The 18,875-nt window shown below is 45.3% G+C and overlaps 1 protein-coding gene across 2 annotated transcripts in view; it reads left to right on the forward strand.

Annotated features, from left to right (window-relative positions):
- Positions 1–18,875, forward strand: part of DISC1 (DISC1 scaffold protein) — a 368,084-nt gene that overhangs the window by 267,949 nt on the left and 81,260 nt on the right. The window lies entirely within an intron of this gene.

Below are 18,875 nucleotides of genomic sequence, written 5' to 3' on the forward strand. Positions count from 1 at the left end.
CTAATTTTTGTATTTTTAGTAGAGACGGGGTTTCACCATGTTGACCAGGATGGTCTCGATCTCTTGACCTCGTGATCCACCCGCCTCGGCCTCCTACAGTGCTGGGATTACAGGCTTGAGCCACCGCGCCCGGCGTGTGTTAATTTTTCTTAAACAGGAATCCTTTGTAGTTGTAAGATAGGTAATGTATATATGGCTAACTAGTTGGATTAAAAAACAGCTAAGTCAATGATTAGTAGGTTTCTTATGTAATGATTTAATAAAATCATTAAAAATGCATACAATACTTCTTTATTTTGATCAGATGGACACATTGTTCCATTTCACAATTACACCCTGACTTCCATTTCTGAAGTGATAACCCAAAGGTTACTGGTGGTGAAGGAGAGTGTCCCAGTCCTCCCCGCGTTGGAGGGGCAGAGCTTAATTCTTGGATGTGCATCCTCATTGGAATTGATTTAGAGAGTGGCTTGGTGAAAACCAAAGAAAGGGTTTATCTCAGAGCCTCCTGCTCTTGTTTGAACAGCCTGCAGGGATTAACTTGTGGTTGGGACTGAGCCAGAGAGATAAATGACACAGCCCTTGTGTGCTCACATTCAGAGGGCGCTCTTGCCAAATGGGACAACGAAGGATTGTGTTAAAGAGATTTCCGAACATCTTAATACAGCAGGATGATACAGTCTGCTCTCTGAACTTTCTGTGGAGCGCTAAGCCAAGACTCAGAGGATTGTGGCATGTTCCGAGTGTTTCATATGCAAGTGACATCTAACAGGGGAAAACAAAACACTTGGGAACACCATTGGGTGGGGTAGGTCCCCTGCATTTTTCAGCACAGATTTTTCTCAACAATCTATTCTTATAAGCAAAGGAAGTAAATTAACAAAAGTTTGGGTGGGGTGGTGGTAAGGAAGGAGGAAAGCACTAAATTTTATTACAGTGCTTCTCAAAATTGAGAGACTGAATTTTCCAAATTCAGACTTTCATTGGGAATGTCTTACAAATGTACACATTGTCCTCTACACGTGATATAGAATTGTTCAGCAATAGATGATTTCAGAAAACATAATCAGTGTAAACTCTGACAAGGAAAGGCATGCAAATAGTTTTTAGACAACCTGCATCCTTATATAGCCCTAGTGTTACTGGGGTGGGCTTATAAAGCCAGGTCAGTGAGTAGAGGGACTTGCACCTTATCCAGGGTTTGGCTTCTAAAGCTAAAACCCTAAGGCATAAATGAAGCACATTTAAAGTCACCCTTGAAAATTCCTTAAGTTACCCATACAGTATACAGGTTTTGTATGTTTGGGTCTTTTCTTTTTATTGAGACGGAGTCTTGCTCTGTCACCAGGCTGGAGTACAGTGGCACGATCTCAACTCACTGCAACCTCTGCCTCCTGGTCTCAAGCGATTCTTCTGCCTCAGCCTCCCAAGTAGCTGGGGACTACAGGCGCACGCCACCATGCCCAGCTAATGTTTGTATTTTTAGTAGAGACAGGGTTCCACCGTGTTGGCCAGAATGGTCTCGATCTCCTGACCTTGTGATCCGCCCACCTGGGCCTCCCAAAGTGCTGGGATTACAGACGTGAGCCACTGCGCCCGTCTGGGTCTTTTCAGTAATACAAATGCGGAAGTGTACAATGCAGAACACTTAATAGAATATACATGCAAAATAGAATTTTCCTGAGTTTTTATTGCATAAAACATTCACATAGAGCGTACCTGGTTGAATGTGTGGAAGTTACATGTGCATGTGATATGACTGCATTTGTGGATAGAACCTTTACTGCTTCCTCCTCTCTAGCACCTAAGTGGTTCCTATATCCTTCCCAACGTACTTAAACTGCAGGAGGAAACTGGCCTTCCTAGCTTCGTATGACTGGCCCTTTGAAAGAGAGGAAAGTGTGTCCACGCTGGGGAGGGGCAGCTGCAGGAAACATCCTGAGCTTGTAAAAATCTGACCCCAAGAACCACCCTGAGTTGACCTCCCAATATCCTGGTTCCCGTGCCTCAGGCTCCAACCCTGATTAGTTCACAGGCCCTGGAGTCATCTACGCCTCTTTGGCCTTGACCTTCGTCGGTCAGCCTAGCCACCTTCTACTCCACTTTTTTCTCATAGATTCGCCGTTTTCATCCTGTCCGTATTCTCCCAGCATCCTGCCAAGACTTAGCCACAGTTTCTAATTCTGCTGCCCCTGCTGTAAGCGGGTCAGTTACACAGCACTGTCCCTCTCCAGGTGAGGTGGCACATGACCGGGTGGGGTAGGTCTGATACCCCTGCACTCCCTCCACCCATGCCGTGAAATATAGTGAGACGAGAGCATTGCATTCTTCGTTCTGAAAGAGGTTTCGACTGTTTTGATTTGTGGAAGGTAGATGTCATGAAGAGTTGCATAATTAAACCGGTACAGAGGAAAACCTGGCAGAGAAGTGAGTTGCAGGGCTAGGTTTACATACAGGGTGACAAACCTGTCTCAAAGATCCTGGGAGTTGTTGTCACATGGTGACAGTGTACGATGGTGGCTGAGGACACTGCCCTTCATGCCTCTCAATCTCAATACCTATAGTTAAGAAGAAGCCCTCAATACCTGTAATTAAGAAGATGGGAGTTTTATTCATCTTATCTTTGGATATTTAGGCAGAATGCAAATATTTTCCCAATCCTTTGAAAATCTCTTTCTTTTTAAACCTTAATGGATTCTAAGGTAGCAACAAGGCCTTTCCGATGTTACCTGTACAACAAAAACTGAGCCTAGACTTCCTAATAATTTCTTCTTTTTGGTCAAAGGAGTCACCCTCCAACTGACATATTTATAACACGTCCCTGTGATAAGGAGAAACTGCTCACTTATCTCTGAGTCTCATGACAGAGCATCAGAAAAAAGATACTACAGTCCCTCAAACACATAGCAGTTTGAGACAAAAATGACACTCTAATCTGAAGCTGAACAGGTTCTGTCTTCCATTAAACCTGTATCCCATTTTATTATATAGTTGAGCCAGTTATATATGACTCACTGGGAAAGTGCATTTTATGATCTTGTTAGAAGAAATGGTTTCTCTGGGATCATTTTAAGCCAATAATTTTATACCTAGCTCCTCCTAAATATCTAGGACATTAACTTATTAGCCATTCTGGTGTCAAGCCTAATACTTTTTAAATACTTAAAACAAATACCAGGAAACTGTGGGGGTTGGAGAATAGATTTTCCATAGGCATTTAGTGCTTTCAGACATCGGGGGATCGATCTCAGCGGATTTAGTAGGAAAAGGCTTGATTCTCTGCTTCCTCTGCGCATGGAGCTTTCATTTTATGCAGCAGGAGGGACGGCACGCATGTGGGATAAAGCTGGGCTGATTATTTCAAAACCAGGCTCACGTCTGTTTGACTGACAAGGTCCTGGCCCCCGGCCAGGGTGACAGCACCGGAACGTCGTTTCTTCTGTGGGGCTCTGCTGGCTGGGCCTGTGTGGAGGTATGCAGACCAGGGGATGTGCAGGCTGCAGTTGACAGGACACTTGAAAATCTCAGAGGGCAGGGGAGGCCTGGGGACTGAAGGGGAACCTGACTTTGATGATGGGGGAGGGAAGCACAGCAGCCTGCTAGGAAAGGACCTGAAAGAGGGATTCCTAAACATGCGTGTATGTGTGAGTATGTGCGTAAAAGCAGCTGTAGATCACAAATAATTTGTTCTGTTGCAAATCCTACTCAATTTTGCGAGCTCTCCCGACAACATCTGATTCTGTTGATGGTTTTGGAAACACTGTTCTTCACTGGCTTCTATAGACATCTCCTCCTGGGGGTTCTTTGCTTCCCTGACCACTCCATCTCGTTCTCTGTACTGGCCCTTCCTTCTCGTCCTGTCTTTTAAGGACAGAGTGTTGCTCTGTCACCCAGGCTTGAGTGCAGTGGCAGGATCTCAGCTCACTGCCACCTTTGCCTGCCAGGTTCAAGCAATTCTCCTGCCTCAGCCTCTCAAGCTCCCAAGTAGCTGAGACTGCAGGTGCACACCGCCACACCTGGCTATTTTTTGTGTTTGTGTTTTTAATAGAGATGGTGTTTCACCATGCTAGCCAGGCTGGTCTCAAACTCCTGGCCTCGTGATCCGCCCGCCTCAGCCTCCCAAAGTGCTGGGATTACAGGCGTGAACCACCGCTCCCAGCCTTTAGGCTTTGTTCTTTTGGTTCTGTCCCCAGGCGGGTTTTCATTTCCCTGCACATGCCTGGTGTGGTAGGCAGAATAATGGCCCTCCCAAAGACGTCCATGCCCTGATACCCAGAACGTGGTGAAGATGGCTGTTACAAGGCCAAAGAGATTTTGCAGACGTGAGGAAGGTTATAGATCCCGAGGTAAGGAGAGCATCCTGGTTTATTTAGATGGGTCCAGTCTAATCACATGAGCCCTTACAATAGAAGACTTTCTCAGGCTGGGCACAGAGGAGCCACGAGGTAGAGGGAGTGGCAGTGAGGTTTGAAGTGTGAGAGGTACTGGATGACATGCCACTGCAGGCTTTGGAGATGGAGGGGGGCCCATGAGCCAGGGCAAGTGGGCGGCCTCTGAAGTTGACAGCAAGCAAGAAGACGAGGATCTCAGCCTAGGGACACAGGAAACTGGATTCTGCCAACAACCTGCAGGAGTTCAAAAATGGCTTGAACCCCAGAACCTCCAGAAGGGAGCATAGCCCTGCATTCACCATGGTTTCAGCCTGTGAGACTGGCCAGAGAGCCAGCTGAGTCCTTCTGTGTTGGACCTCTGACCTACAGAACCATGAAACGAATCATTCATGTTGTTTTAACCTGCTAAATGTGTGGCAATGCAGTACTGCAGCAATAAAACCAATCCACCCATAGCCAATGGTCTCACGATTCTAATAACTTCAATTAACCCTGTAAACTGATGGTGGATCCCTATTCCCCATTCTGCTGATCCCAAAGCCTCATGACTTTCTTCTGTTGGGCAACTCTGCTTAGGTTTGTTAAAGACACATCCAACCCTACGTATTAGAAACTTGCTGCCAGAAACCTCGAGTCAGTCTGGATTCTTTCCTCTCTGTTTTTTTCTTTGTGAAATCTCACCTTCATTAGGCCTTGGCTGAAATGTCAGCATCTCAAAGAGGTGCCCTCCAACCACCCAACTTAAAATGACAGCCCCCCCAACACACAATCTTCCTTTATGCTTATCAGCATCAGCGTATTATATGTTTACTTACTGCTTTGCTTATTATTAGCTGTCTTCCCTCTGGGAATGTCAGCGCGTATGTATTTTATTTTATTCATTCTATTTAACAAGTAGTAATATAGTGGTTTCCAAGTGTCAGGAAGTGCTCTCAGCATTTTTACAAATATCCACTTATCTAACACTGTTTTTTCACTGTCATAGCCCTGTTAGAATGGTGCCTGGCACATAGTAGTTGCTCAGTAAGTAGCTGAGTGAATGAATGAATGACTTCAGCCTAACACGAAGTCCTGTCAATTCTGTTTCCTAAATGCCTTCCCTAACAACCCGCCTTTTTCCATCTGTAATGGACTAAGATACTGGCCATATCATTCTCCCTTGTAGGACTCTTGAATGGCTTCCCTTTGTTTGTGAGAGAAAATCCACACTCTTACAGGGATTCACACACTTTTCTTGTCATGCCCTCAGCTTTCTGCCTCCATCTTTATTTCTCAAAACTCCCCTCTCATCCTCTCTCACCTTCCTTACAGACTAATCTTTGATCAGCCTGGACATTCAGTTTCCGTGATACGTTCCATCCTCCCTCTACTTCCAAGCCCCTGCATATGAGCTCTTGCTGTTGACATTCCTTCCTACTACCTTTCCTGTTCTCTGCCTTTTTTTTTTTTTTTTTTTTTTTTTTGTGGTTTTTTTTTTTTTTTTTTTTTTTTTTTTTTTGAGACAGGGTCTTGCTGTGTCATTCAGGCTGGAGTGCAGTGGTGTGATAGCTCACCCAACCTCTGCCTCTCGGGTTCAAGCAGTTCTCTTGCCTCAGCCTCCTGAGTAGCTGGGATTACAGGCATGCACCACTGTTCCTGGCTAATTTTTGTATTTTTAGTAGAGACAGTGTTCCGCCATGTTGGCCAGGCTGGTCTTGAACTCCTGACCTCAGGTGATCCACCCACTTCGGCCTCCCAAACTGCTGGGATTACAGGCATGAGCCACTGTGTCCAGCTTTCTCCACTTATTCTTAATATTTCAACTCAGTTCTTTCCCTCCTCCAAGACAGGACACCTCTCTGATCTCCACCTCCATTGAGAAAGTGCCTTTCCTGGTGCTCACGGCTATTCTGTCTTGGTCTCTGTCCTTCCCCTCTCTCTGTGTGTGGTAAAGACTGCTGTACCTGTGCAGTTCCCTCATGCGTTCGCATGGTGCTTGAAGCCGTGAGCTGGAGAGTGTGATCCACAGCTGGCACCTCGCACGGACTGAGCACATACCTGCCGGGTGAGTGAATTGGTTTCCCATGGCTTGGTGAGCCCTGGCAGGCACTCTCCCGAGCCAAGGGGGGCCCTTCTTCTGCCAGTATTGATTTGCGGGCACAATTATATGTGTAAGTGCATTTTCACTGTTCTGCCTTAGGACCCAATTTTTGAAAATTAGATTTTAAATGTCGTATTCTCCTCACTTACATCTTATGCTTCCCGACACTCAGCACATAATTTAAAATGAAAGGCATAGAAAATTGGACTCATTTAGTTTACTCCACTTGAAATCCATGTGAGTCTATTTTTAAATTCTCCCAGACCCTGTGCTCTTTCAGGGTGCGTGAGAGGAAGGAAGGGGGTGGGGGAGAAGGGAAAGAAGACACTCATTGTAAGCTGTTAGAGACACTGAGTGTTATTGCGCTTTGTTTTAATACATGCAGTTTTCACATTAGCATTACCCCAAATACAATTTCTAAAGCCAAAGACTGAAAACGAGACTGCTGCCACATTTGCTGCTGCATGACGTTCTTGATTGCAGTGAGGGGCTGGCCGTGTCCAGCTTACGGGTGCATCACAGCAGGGAGCTTTAGCATTCTTTCCTTTGCTTTCCAGCTGACATGTTCCACCGGCTCTGCCACACCCATCAGATGGCAGGTGGGGAGCTGATTAAGACATGGGCATAAGCAGGGTGTACAGAGCCCTGGCTTACAAACACCTGTTCTCATAGACGTGAAGGTGAACAGGTGGGTGGGTGGGAGGCTCCCCTTCACCCACAGTCCTGAATCTGAGTTCTTGGGTTAGGATTTGGTACTGCAGCCTTCAGATTGCACGGATATCCCTACATTGGGCTGCTCTGCCTGCCTTCGATGAGAATTTTCAGGCTTCTTACAGGCAGGAGGTGCTGAGTATTGACACCAAAGCTTGGGCATGTAAGACACCAGCGACCCCTGTTCTGCTAATTCATAACACTCAGCCAGCTCCCACACCTCCCACTGCCTGTGCTCAGCCCCGGGAGGCTTTCCGACGTGCCCTTTTCTGCTTTATAAAGCAACAGTGGGATTCCAGGAGCAAGGCCAGCAAAGTGAGGTCAGACACACTTTTGTAGGAGAGCTCATAGATTATCCAACAAACGTGTATGGAGAGCCCACCACGGGGTGCTGTCCTCAGGAAACTCGAATTCTGATGGGAAAGACAGAAAAATAAAAAACAAAAAAAATTATCATTGTTAAAAGGACTGCAGAGGCACCAGGAAGGGATCAGAGAGCAAATTATCAGGGTGGCAGGCAGCCAAGAGCTGCCGGGGAAAGTGCCCTCAAAGGCGGGAACATTTAAGACGAGGCTTAAAGGATAAGCAAGCTGCCCCCACAGGGAGGGAGCAGGGCGTGCCAGACAGAGGATGGGTAAAGAGCTCCTGCAGTGGAGATGAGAAAACCAGACCTGGGACGGGAGTGGGGGAGGGGACCAGGGGGCAAGGGAACCAGGGGACAGGGGACAAGGGAAAGAGGGAACAAGCAAGGCTGACCATGTAGGTCTTGGGAAGGGATCTGGATTTTATTCAAGATCCAGGAGAAACCAGTGCAGGGTATCAAGCAGGTTTTTCTGGGATCTACTTCCAGGAAGAAGGGCAAGTATAGAAAGGTGAAGGGGAGGTGCAGGCTCCTCCCCTCTAGGAGGGAACCTGCTGGTTGGCCCTGGAGAAGACAGCACTCATAGTTTCCATCAGAGTTCAGCATTCAACCTTCCCTGTTTCCCAGCTGTGCTGCATGGAAACAGAAAACGGCACAGCCAGGCCAGGCGCGGTGGCTCATGCCTGTAATCCCAGCACTTTGGGAGGCCAATGTGGGTGGATTACTTGAGGTCAGGAGTTTGAGACCAGCCTGGCCAATGTGGTGAAACCCCGTCTCAACTAAAAATACAAAAATTAGCTGGGCATGGTGGCACATGCCTGTAGTCCAAGCTACTTGGAAAGCTGAGGCAGGAGAATCACTTGAACCTGGGAGGCAGAAGTTGCAGTGAGCCCACTGCACCAATACACTCCAGCCTGGGCGACAGAGTGAGACTCTGTCTCAAAAAAAAAAAAAGAAAAGAAAAGAAAAGAAATGAAAGAAGAGGCAGGCACAGTGGCTCACGCCTGTAATCCCAGCACTTTGGGAGACCGAGGTGGGTGGATCACGAAGTCAAGAGATCGAGACCAGCCTGGCCAACATGGTGAAACCCCCGTCTCTACTAAAAATACAAAAATTAGCTGGGTGTGGTGATGCACACATGTAGTCCCAGCTACTTGGGAGGCTGAGGCAGGAGAATTGCTTGAACCCAGGAGGTGGAGGTTGTAGTGAGCCAAGATCCCGCCGCTGCACTCCAGCCTGAATGACAGAGGGAGACTCAGTCTCAAAAGAAAACAAAAAGAAAGAAAACGAAAATGCCATGGCCGGAGGTGCCGTGTTTTAGCTTCAGGGAACTGTGTTGAATACTCTGAGTTGTACCAACAGGGACACTCCCAGCCGCCCATGGGCCCTTGTGCTGAGTGCGCGGTATTGCCTCCTTCCCTAGCGCTTCTCCCAGGAAAGTACTGTCTGGGAGCCTCATAATACACATTGCTGGGGTTTGTGGGAGATCAAGGATTATGTTCCCCCGGACTATTTTGAAAAGGTTGAAATTTAGCCCCTTCGTAATGTCATGCTCATAGCTAAGAAGGCTTGCCTTTCTCTCTTCCTTTGTCCATTTCACAATTAACTGGGAATATTGGTAAAAACAGGCTCACTCCTAATGCATGTGGAGCTGGGGCCATGATACATGACAAGGCCCCTATACCATATACCCGCGTAGTTCCAGAGATAAATCAGTCTAGTAAATGGCTAAATATAGCAATGGTCTATTGTCCTACCTTGACGCTTTAAAATGTAGGTTTTGTTAGTATTTAGGCATGGTGAGGCCAACAGATCAGGAGACAGTTGCCATTGAGAGGAATTTGCTACTTACAGTTCCCGAGAGCTGGGACATGCCATGCTATGCCAGGCCACATGGGGATGTACTAGGCTTGGTGAGGAAGCAGAGAGAGTGAGGGGAAGATGTGGGCAAGTGTCTTTATTGCGGTTTCTGCGAGAAAGAATGGGAAAGGCAGGACAGCCAGGCTTGGGATTAGCTAGTTTGAATAATATCAGTGGGCTCTGGGGTGTAGAAGGTGTCCCTAGTTACCTGATGCCAGGAGTAAGGGATAGTGGCCCAGAGTGTGAGAGCCCAATACAGGAGGTGGTTGGGGGTGTGAGTCCTGGACTGCTTGATTATCCTAACAAGGATGTAGTCTCCGGTGAATTGTTTACTCTGTCTAGGAATAACCCTGGGAGGAACAGTCCCCCTAGAACCAGCAAGGCCCCAAGATGTCAAAGCATCCTAAATACTGAAAATGAAAAAGAACATGATTAATACACTTGACAAATAGTAATGCAGTGGTGCAATCTTGGCTCAATGCATCCTCTGCCTCCTGGATTCAAGCTATTCTCTCGCCTCAGCCTCCTGAGTAGTTGGGACTACAGACATGCACCACTATGCATGGCTAATTTTTGGATGTTTAGTAGGGATGGAGTTTCACCATGTTGGCCAGGCTGGTCTTGAACTTCTGACCTCGGTAATCCGTCCGCTTCAGCCTCCCAAAATGCTAGGATTACAGGACTGAACCACCTCACCCGGCCACAAATATGACTTCTTAATGATTCATGATTAGGAGAGCAGGTGTGAGTTTAGAATGCTGGAATTCCTTGGATTCTATATCAGAAAGTAGCGGTGCCAGAGTGCTGGTCCCCTGAATCCAGCCTCCAGCTCTACTGGCTGCACGTCTCTCTATCCCTCACCATGACTGTCTTTCAGATGCGTGTGTGGACACTCCAGCGTGTGTGTCTGAGTCCGGTCTCCCTGCTCTGCAGCGGGGGCTTGGATGCACTGCCCAGATCCTCCTTCTGGAAGGAAGGTTCTGCTTTCGGCAGCTACCCCCAGCTGTCAGCCTCTTTCATGTTTGTGGGGGCTAAAGAAAATGGCTTTGTCCAAAGTTGCACCTGGATCTGGTATCCAATCAATGCAGAGGCATAAAAGCCTTGTCCTTTATGGTAACTTGGAAGAAGGGCGCCCTGGCTCCAGAGCTCCCTGTGGGTTGGCTGAGGTGTTTGTCAGGTATGCTTTGCGGCGCTGTGCAATCTTGCCTCTTCTCTGCACTTTCACAGGTACAAAGCAGAAGAGACTCCCTAATTAACATCCAGCATGTTAACTCTACCTCAGGGCAGCTTCCTGGGGAAGCCCACCCACAGCAGCCCCTTCCACCCAACCTTCCTTCCACACACCCTTAACACAGCCAGCCCCCTGCAGCCTCAGGCCTAGGGATGCACAGTCTGGCCATACTGTGCACACTCAGAAGCCTAAGCTGGGGAAGAGGCTTGCTTGAGTTTAAGAAGTGGTCCCAGGGACATTGGGCAGGAAATTCCCATGTTCTGGGTACCATGAACACAGACCAAAATCGAAGGGGCACATCTCTTGACCATGTTACCACCGCACCTTGTGGAGGGGCAGTCTGGAGAAATCTGGAGTGAGGGTTCTCTAGCATGATGCCCAGGGCAGGGGCCCTCTTGGATAGGTCCAAGGGCTATTCAGATGAAAGGGTTTTAGAAAATGAATCACTCTGGGGAGAAGCAAAACGCTTTATTCAGGCTGTTTCACTGGGAGACTTTGTATTGCATGGTCCTTTCCCACCTGGTGTATGTTTGTCCTAATGAAGCAGATTGTCCTAATGAAGCAGATACTTGTTCATCACCCATGTATCTATCACCTGCATATTAAAGGAGAGGAGACCTCTGTGTGTGTGTCTTACTAGCCGGGCACATTTTCTTAGCATCTTTGGCTTCTAGTGATACTAGGTTCATAAGCAAAAGGTGCCCAGTCATGGCCAGTGGGGCCATGTGGTGGGGATGGCCAGTGCCTGGCTGTGGACAGCATGTGTGTGTTTTGGGGTGGGAGTAAGGCGTGGAGTGGTGAATGGAACCTAATAGCCAATGAAAGACCTTCCTCAAACAGGAAGTTGTTCTGACCTCACTTTGTGCTTCCGTGTGGCCAATTTGGCCTTTTTCCTGCCAAATCCATTGGGTGTAAGGAACAGGCAGTATCTGGGCTGGCTGCTTGGGAACTTCCTAAGACAGCTGAGGAGAGCACCTCCAGACTGGGAAACACCGCCTGGTCCAGGATCTGGCAGCCTTACTGTGGGTGCCATCCTTTGCCACTGAGCACATTCCACGTCTTCCTGCTGGTGTCAGCATCTCGCCCAACAGCAACAGCCCAGACCAACCATCAGACCCACAAGCTCTTGTGTCTTTTAACAGTTACATATGTAAAGCCTCTGCCTTAGAGGGAAAAGTAAATTCTCTCCTTCTGTGAAATTCCCTCAGTGAAATTCATAAATTATGTTTCATCACAACTGGGCAACAGTACTGTGTATTTGTAAAAGCATAGCCTTTGGCATAAAACCCAAGTGGGCCTGAATATTTTATTTACTCCTTGAAATAACTTCTCGCAGCCCCAGTCTCCTTATCCTCAAAAGGGATTTAGAGAGTTATTGTGAGAATTAAACAAAATAATGACACACGTGGAAACATCCTCCCAGGACCCAGTGTGAGCTCACTTTTCCTGGCTTAAGAAGATCAAGTGTGGATTGGGGCTTTTTTTAAACACAAGTTGTTTAAGAAGATAATATTCCATTTTTAAAACAAAGTCCCCCAATTTTTTCCTTCTTCTGTCTATCAAGAAGAATTTTTAAAAGTGTGTGTGTATGTGTGTGTGTGTGTGTGTGTGTGTGTGTGTGTGTGTGTTAATGCCCGTATTTTAGGGAAATACCAGGAGAAAGAAAGAATGAGACTGCATATTCTCAGATGCAAACCACTAGGTAAGGCAATAAATCGGCATTCTAAGCAATTTTTAAAATATTGTAAATTAATCTCCAGGTCACAACTCTTTCAGTTATATGCACCAGAAAGCAAGAAAGCAAACCCAAATATGCCTGCTGCTGTCAGCAGGGATTGCTGAGAAAAGTTAGCCTGTCTTTCCATTTAGTGAAAGCATCTGACAAGGGCACGTGAGTGGGCGGCTGTGAAGTGAACCTGCTTGGAAGTGATAGTGTTAGCTTTTTACTGACCTGCTTTCCATACCGCAAGCATTTGGTTTTTCTTTTGTCATTGACTCATGCTGATTTATTAGGCTGTGTGCTTCAAGGGCGACAGAAGACTGCATGTAGAAGCAGGTCTGAACCGGGAAAGTGAGAATTACTATATTAGATGATACCCAATTAACTAGTGACAGGCACAGCAGGTAAAATTGGAACGTGGGCTTTATCTACTCTGAGCACTTGCCACATAGCAAACATTTTTAAACCTGGTGAAGTTTCCCTTACTCATTTCTCCTTTCCTTCTTTCTGCCCACTCTCTCTTCCTGTCTAAGCAAGGAGCTGTGTCTACCTACGTGAGTATCAAGACCAACAAGTCTTTGAGATGTGCTCCAGGGTTCAAGGGCAATGGGGCAGAACTCTCTAAGGATGGTGACTTTCTGGGAAGCAGCAGCCACACACCACCCCACAGGACAAAACAGCAGAAGCGGAGGCATCAACACAGTTTGGAATAATTGACTTGACTTTTTTTATGGACAGCTAAGTCACAGGATGGTGTTCCAGTTCTGAAAACACTTTCCCACTCTCTGTTCCTTGGGTACCTCTGCCAGCATGAAGTTACCATAACTCAACATTTTCACTTGCATCACTCAATGGTGAAAAGCTGGAAGAATGAGTTAATCTTACATCCACATTCAAGTGTGGCTATTAGGGCAGTGACAGAAGCTCAGAGCCTGTGCTTTTGGGCAGGCTGATTTCCTGTAGCTACTCTTCCTTCGATGTGGGATCATGTAGTACATCTAGTATCATAATGTAAACTTGGAGGGAAATGATTTGGAAATTATTGGGAAGGTAAAATGATATGACATGAAATGCCTGCTATTCTAAAACACAAATCTTATTTTATGTGCAACTGCTGTTTTGGATTATCCATGCCTCCTCCTGCATCAGCTAGCATAGATCCCTAACTCAGTCACTTCCTCGGGGAGTCATGTTTAAACCCCCTCAAGCTGGGCCAAATCTCCCTCCATGATGTTCTAAGAATGACTGCTGCTTTTATCACTGAATCTAACTTGTTACTTTTATTAGTCATCTATTGATGTGACTCTTGCTGTCACCAAGCCTTATTTTCTTGAGCCTGTGGATAGCATCATATTCACTTCGTGGCCCTAGCGCCTAACGTGGAGTCTGGCATGTGGTAGGCATTTAAGGAACATTAGAGACAGGGTACAGTGAGTGGCTCATGCCTGTAATCTCAGCACTTTGGAAAGTGGAAGTGAGAGGAATGCTTGAGGCCAGGAGTTCGAGACCAGCCTGGGCAACAAAGCAAGCCCTCATCTCTACCAAAAAAAAAAAAAAAAAGTTGGGTGGATCCCTTGCGGCTGAGAGGTTGGGGCTGCAGTGAGCTATGATCACACGACTATTCCATGTTTCGTGACAAAATGAGAGCCTGTAAAAAAAAAAAAAAAAAGTTGGCTGGGCACAGTGGTTCACACCTATAGTCTCAGCTATTCAAGAGGTTGAGGTGGGAGGATCACTTGAGTCCAGGAGTTCAAGCCTGCAGTGAGCTATGATCACACCACTGAAGTTTAGCCTGGGTGACAAGAGTGAGACCTTGTCTCAAAAAAAAAGAGAAAAATATAATAAAGCATTAGGTGAATGTATGAATGACAGTCAAATATATCTCCAAAGAGAAATCCTTTCTTTGTTACTGCTTATTAAATCTGTAGGACTCATATCTGATTATTTTCCTTCTCTCTGTAAAGTCTTATCAACATCAAAGAAAAAGAGACAGAGAATTAACAACAACTTACTGAACGATACCCTGAAAATGAGAAATGAATCATTGCCAATTTGATAATGATGCATTTGTTTGGTTCTAGATCTAGAGAATTTATAATGAGTAGTCAAAAGCCTGGGAAAGACTGAACTCTGCTGAACTCGGGAATCCTCTCTTGAGAGTTCTAGGTAACCTAGAACTACCACAGACAGCTGGTAGCAGAGAAATGCTGCAAATAAATAAATTTATAGGTACAAATCAAAATCTTTTAGTAAAATCACGTAATTAACCTGTCACTGGGGAGAGTGAGCCAATGTAGACATGTGCTATAAAACATTGTTAATAATTTTCTCATTGCAACCTGCTTTGAAATGACCTTGGTCTATTCACTCTCAATATTTATAAACTTATTTTACACAATGTTAATTTATTTTGTGCTGATATGCTAGTAGCATTCTTCCCTACAGTTTACAAACAATGAGATTTTCATTTATTGATGGCTGGTCTTTGCAATGGTCAATACTCCTTGTAACTCTGACTTTTTATAACACAGCCTTTGGCCTCTCCTGAATTTACTGTCCTGGAACACCTGCTTCATTTTGTTGGCGCTGAGATTTCACATGCATTCATTCAGTGTGCACTTGCTGCTCTCATGTTATGTAAAGTGGAAGTCATGTGTTCTGTAACAACGAGCTCTGGAACTATCCCTCACTGGCAGTGTGACTTTGAACCTTACTGCTGTTCTGTTTAACCAACTATAAAATGGTGATAATAATAGACCTGCTTCATTGATACTATTATTTAGTCCATGTTTAGAATAAGGTGTTTAAATCAGGTCCTACAAAAGGAAGTGCTCAGTAAAACGGTAGCTAAATTGATATCATGCGTGTCCACACACTGGGTCTCCAGTGTGACAGTCGATACCATTTGAATATGAGCAGACAAAACTCTCTAGGTTTTAGTGGATCATGGTTGATATTTCCATTTTGCCCCTCAGTGTGAAATTTCACTCATATAGGACTTCATAGAAAGAATCTACTGTCTTTCCAGGATTTGCACAATCTTATGCCATCCTACTTACCAGGACATTCCAGCTGCAAGTCCATTTTCCTGTATTGCTGACTTTCCTGGGTTCTTTCAGGATTATGTTACCTCTTCATCCTCAGGCATGATTTAATTATCCAAACAGAGACCCTTTCATTAACTCAAAGACAGCGTAGTACCTTAGATATTTGAACATTTCTCAGAGTTCTAAAATTTCTCCTTTGCCTTTTACATCTTTCTTCCGAAAGAGTTTACTAACTGGGAATTAATTTTATCTAAATTGATTCTTGAATATTGATCTCTGAAATCTGATCACTTATTTTTGTAAACGTAGACCAGGTCTCACTTGGTACTTAATGTTAATTTAGAAAATTCCAATAGCATGGCTAATGTCTGACAAACTTTGCCATTAATGCTAAACTGGGGAGGTCCCTTTGGCTTCCATTTTCAAAGGTGAGATTGTATTGTACTGATCCCATCTGAGGATGCCTTCCTTATTAATTGAAGGCAATGGAGCTGGAGTTTCTTTAAATCACTGTTCCATCCAATCTGATAGCAAGTCTGCCTGGGTGTTCCTCATTTCCTGTGCTATTTTCATGTCAAATACTGCTGTCCCTTTATTATGCAAGGGATACAATTCATTGAAACCTAGTTGGACTTCCTCTCACTTAACATTCTCCTGTCTTCCGTGTTGACATTCTTCCACCTTCCAACTTCTGTGTTTACACTGAAAAAGCTGTTGCTGGGTAGCTTCGTTATTTATTTTTTTTCCCATCAGACTCATAGGGATATTTTTGGATTATTGTTTATGATGAATATTTATGGGAAATGTTTCTGTGTACTCTAGTGAGAAATCAGTGTTAAAGACGCTGGTCCCACAGCTATCTGTGTCCCTGGAAGCCACATCCTGTTTATATTTAAATAGTGCCAAGTATAGTGCCTTGCATGAAGGAGGACCCAGATTAAACTCCTGTAGCATTGATGTGTGTTTGTTTCATGCATTCTACTGTTTTCACTAATTTATGGCATTTAATCACTAATCCATTAATCTAAGTTTTTGTTTCATTGGATTCATCAAACTAATTGTATGAATTCTACTCTGATACCATGGCCTGAATTGAGATATCAGATTCCCTTAATAAATGGAAGCAGTGAATGTGTTCCTGCTTCTTCCTGATCGGGAGGCCGGCAGTCCTCTGGTCTTGTTTGTTTCCCGGCATTTCCTTTTGTATTCAGCATTTCTTTGAGTGCCCTCTTTGCTTCTTGGAACCTCGCCTTACTACCATCACAATTCTCACAGGTCCCTGCTGTATTGGACCTAAAATGGCAGGGAAGAAAGGAAGAGGAGAGGAGTAAGAAGAGAGGAAAAGGTGAGCTCTGTTCTCAGTGAGTGTGTCTGTAGGCGTATTGATTAGGAAGCTTAAAATCTAAACTCCCTGTCTACAGTCTTGGCCTATCTTGAAGGTTGTGAGTCAACTTAGTGAATGTGTGCAAGGTACTTTTAGGCTGTCTGGCTGGGAGATGGGTTGGGTCCAATGAAAGTAATAGTTCAACTTAGCATTCTCCTTAGATGGCAGCCTCCAGGCAAGAGGAAAAGCCCGTGGCTCTGCCTAGAAGTTCTCACTCAGGTTCAGCATGTCACCAAGTGGTGCTTGGCATTCAGTTTCTTAACAAAGTGATTAGCTCGATAGACGTCTAGATATTTTAAAAAATAAGAATATGGCTTTCTTTTTCTCACGGGGTGCTGTCCATTTTGTCCATTGGAGGGAAGGTGCTGTCACAGTATTAATGTCATCACATATGATCAGCAAGGGCTTCTTAAGTGACTCCCACTTCCTGAGTGATATTGTCCAGTATCGTTGCTTCAAATGCCAATCCCAAATGTCTCTGTTCCAGGACTTTCCCACAATCCAGACTCAGATATCCAACCTCACACTTGACATCTCCACTGAATGTCTAAAAACTTCTCAAATTTAACAAATCCAAAGCCAAACACTTGTCTCCCCACCCCCATTTCAGTTCTCATTCTCACCATCTCGGTTGATGGCAATTCTGTTTTGTTTTTTGTTTTTTTTCTGGTGGCTTAGTGTAAAAACCTGTAGTCATTCTTAACTTTTCTTTTTCTCACACCTGACATTCGACCCACCAGGTAACCCTGTGGTCTCTACCTTTAAAATCTATCTATAATCTGCCCACTTATCACTGACTCCTGCTAACACGCTAGTCTCAGTCCCTGTTGGGACGCAGAACATGCAACTACAAAGTACAGCACTTGGAAACTGAGAAAACACCAGAAGCAGAAAGGTCACTCTGACCATCCGCTGTCTTTCCACTGTCTTTCTGTGTGAGAGCTGATCATAAAGGATTCTCTTGCTTACGTTCCCTGAAAGGTGGGCATAAGACCCTTGTATGACAGTTGCCCTGCCCCTGCCCACCTGGAGGGAAGGAATGCTACACAGGTGCCAAGAAGATTCTGAACAAAGAGGCCATGCTGAGCTCCAGTTTATCACCATTACATCATATGCTTTTTGTCCAATCACCTACACAGCTGTCTATTCTTCATATGCTTCACTGAATGTAAGCACAAAAATAGACAGTTTTCCTGGGTCTTAGGATCTTCATCTCTGAAGTCTCCTTTATCACATAAAACTTTGGTTACATACATTTCTCATGCCTTTCTCTTGTTAACCTGTCTTTTGTTATAGGGGTGTCAGCCATGGCCCTGGTGATGGGTGAGAAAGAGTCTACTTTCCCTCCCCCATACCCCATCACCTTCTCCTGGATGACTGCACTAGCCTCCTCTGTGTCTTCCACCCCCTCCTCCCCATGGTGTATTCTCAACATAGTAGCCGTAGGTCAGTCTCATTTTATTCTTCTACGGTGTTTTTCCATTCCACTCAGAACATGCAAAATCCTGACAGTGGCTTTCTAGTTACTACAGCTGTGCAACAAAACATCCCCAAACTTAATGACTTAACATCACCATTTATTATGTGCAAAATTCTGTGAGTCACGAATTCAGACAAAGTACAGTGAAGGTGACTTGTCTCCATTCTGTGATGTCTGGGTCCCTCAGACTCAAAGGCATGAACCACCTGAAAGGTCATTCACTCAAGTATCTGGAGGTTGGTGCTGGATGTAGTCTAAGATCATCACCCAGACTGTCAGCTGAAATGTCTACACAGGGCCTCTCCATGTGGCTTGAGATGCCTCACAATATGGTGGCTGGGTTCCCAGGACAGAGAGCCAGGCAGAAGCTGGACTCTAGCTTCAGAAGAGATTTAGAGCCCCTTCCATCATACTCAGTGGGCTGGAGCAGCCACAGTCTGTTCAGATTCAAGAGAAGAGCAATACAGTAGATTTTACTTCTTGACGGGAAGCAGCAGCAAAGTTCTGGAAGAGTAGGTGGTACAAGAAATATTGCTGTCGCCATTTTGACACTATAGTCTACCACAGTGACCTGCATGATTGGACCTGTGTTGTTCCTTTTCTCCCCATG

Source organism: Cebus imitator, unplaced genomic scaffold, assembly GCF_001604975.1.
Source record: "Cebus imitator isolate Cc_AM_T3 unplaced genomic scaffold, Cebus_imitator-1.0 Scaffold42, whole genome shotgun sequence".
Classification (NCBI taxonomy): Eukaryota; Metazoa; Chordata; class Mammalia; order Primates; family Cebidae; genus Cebus; species Cebus imitator.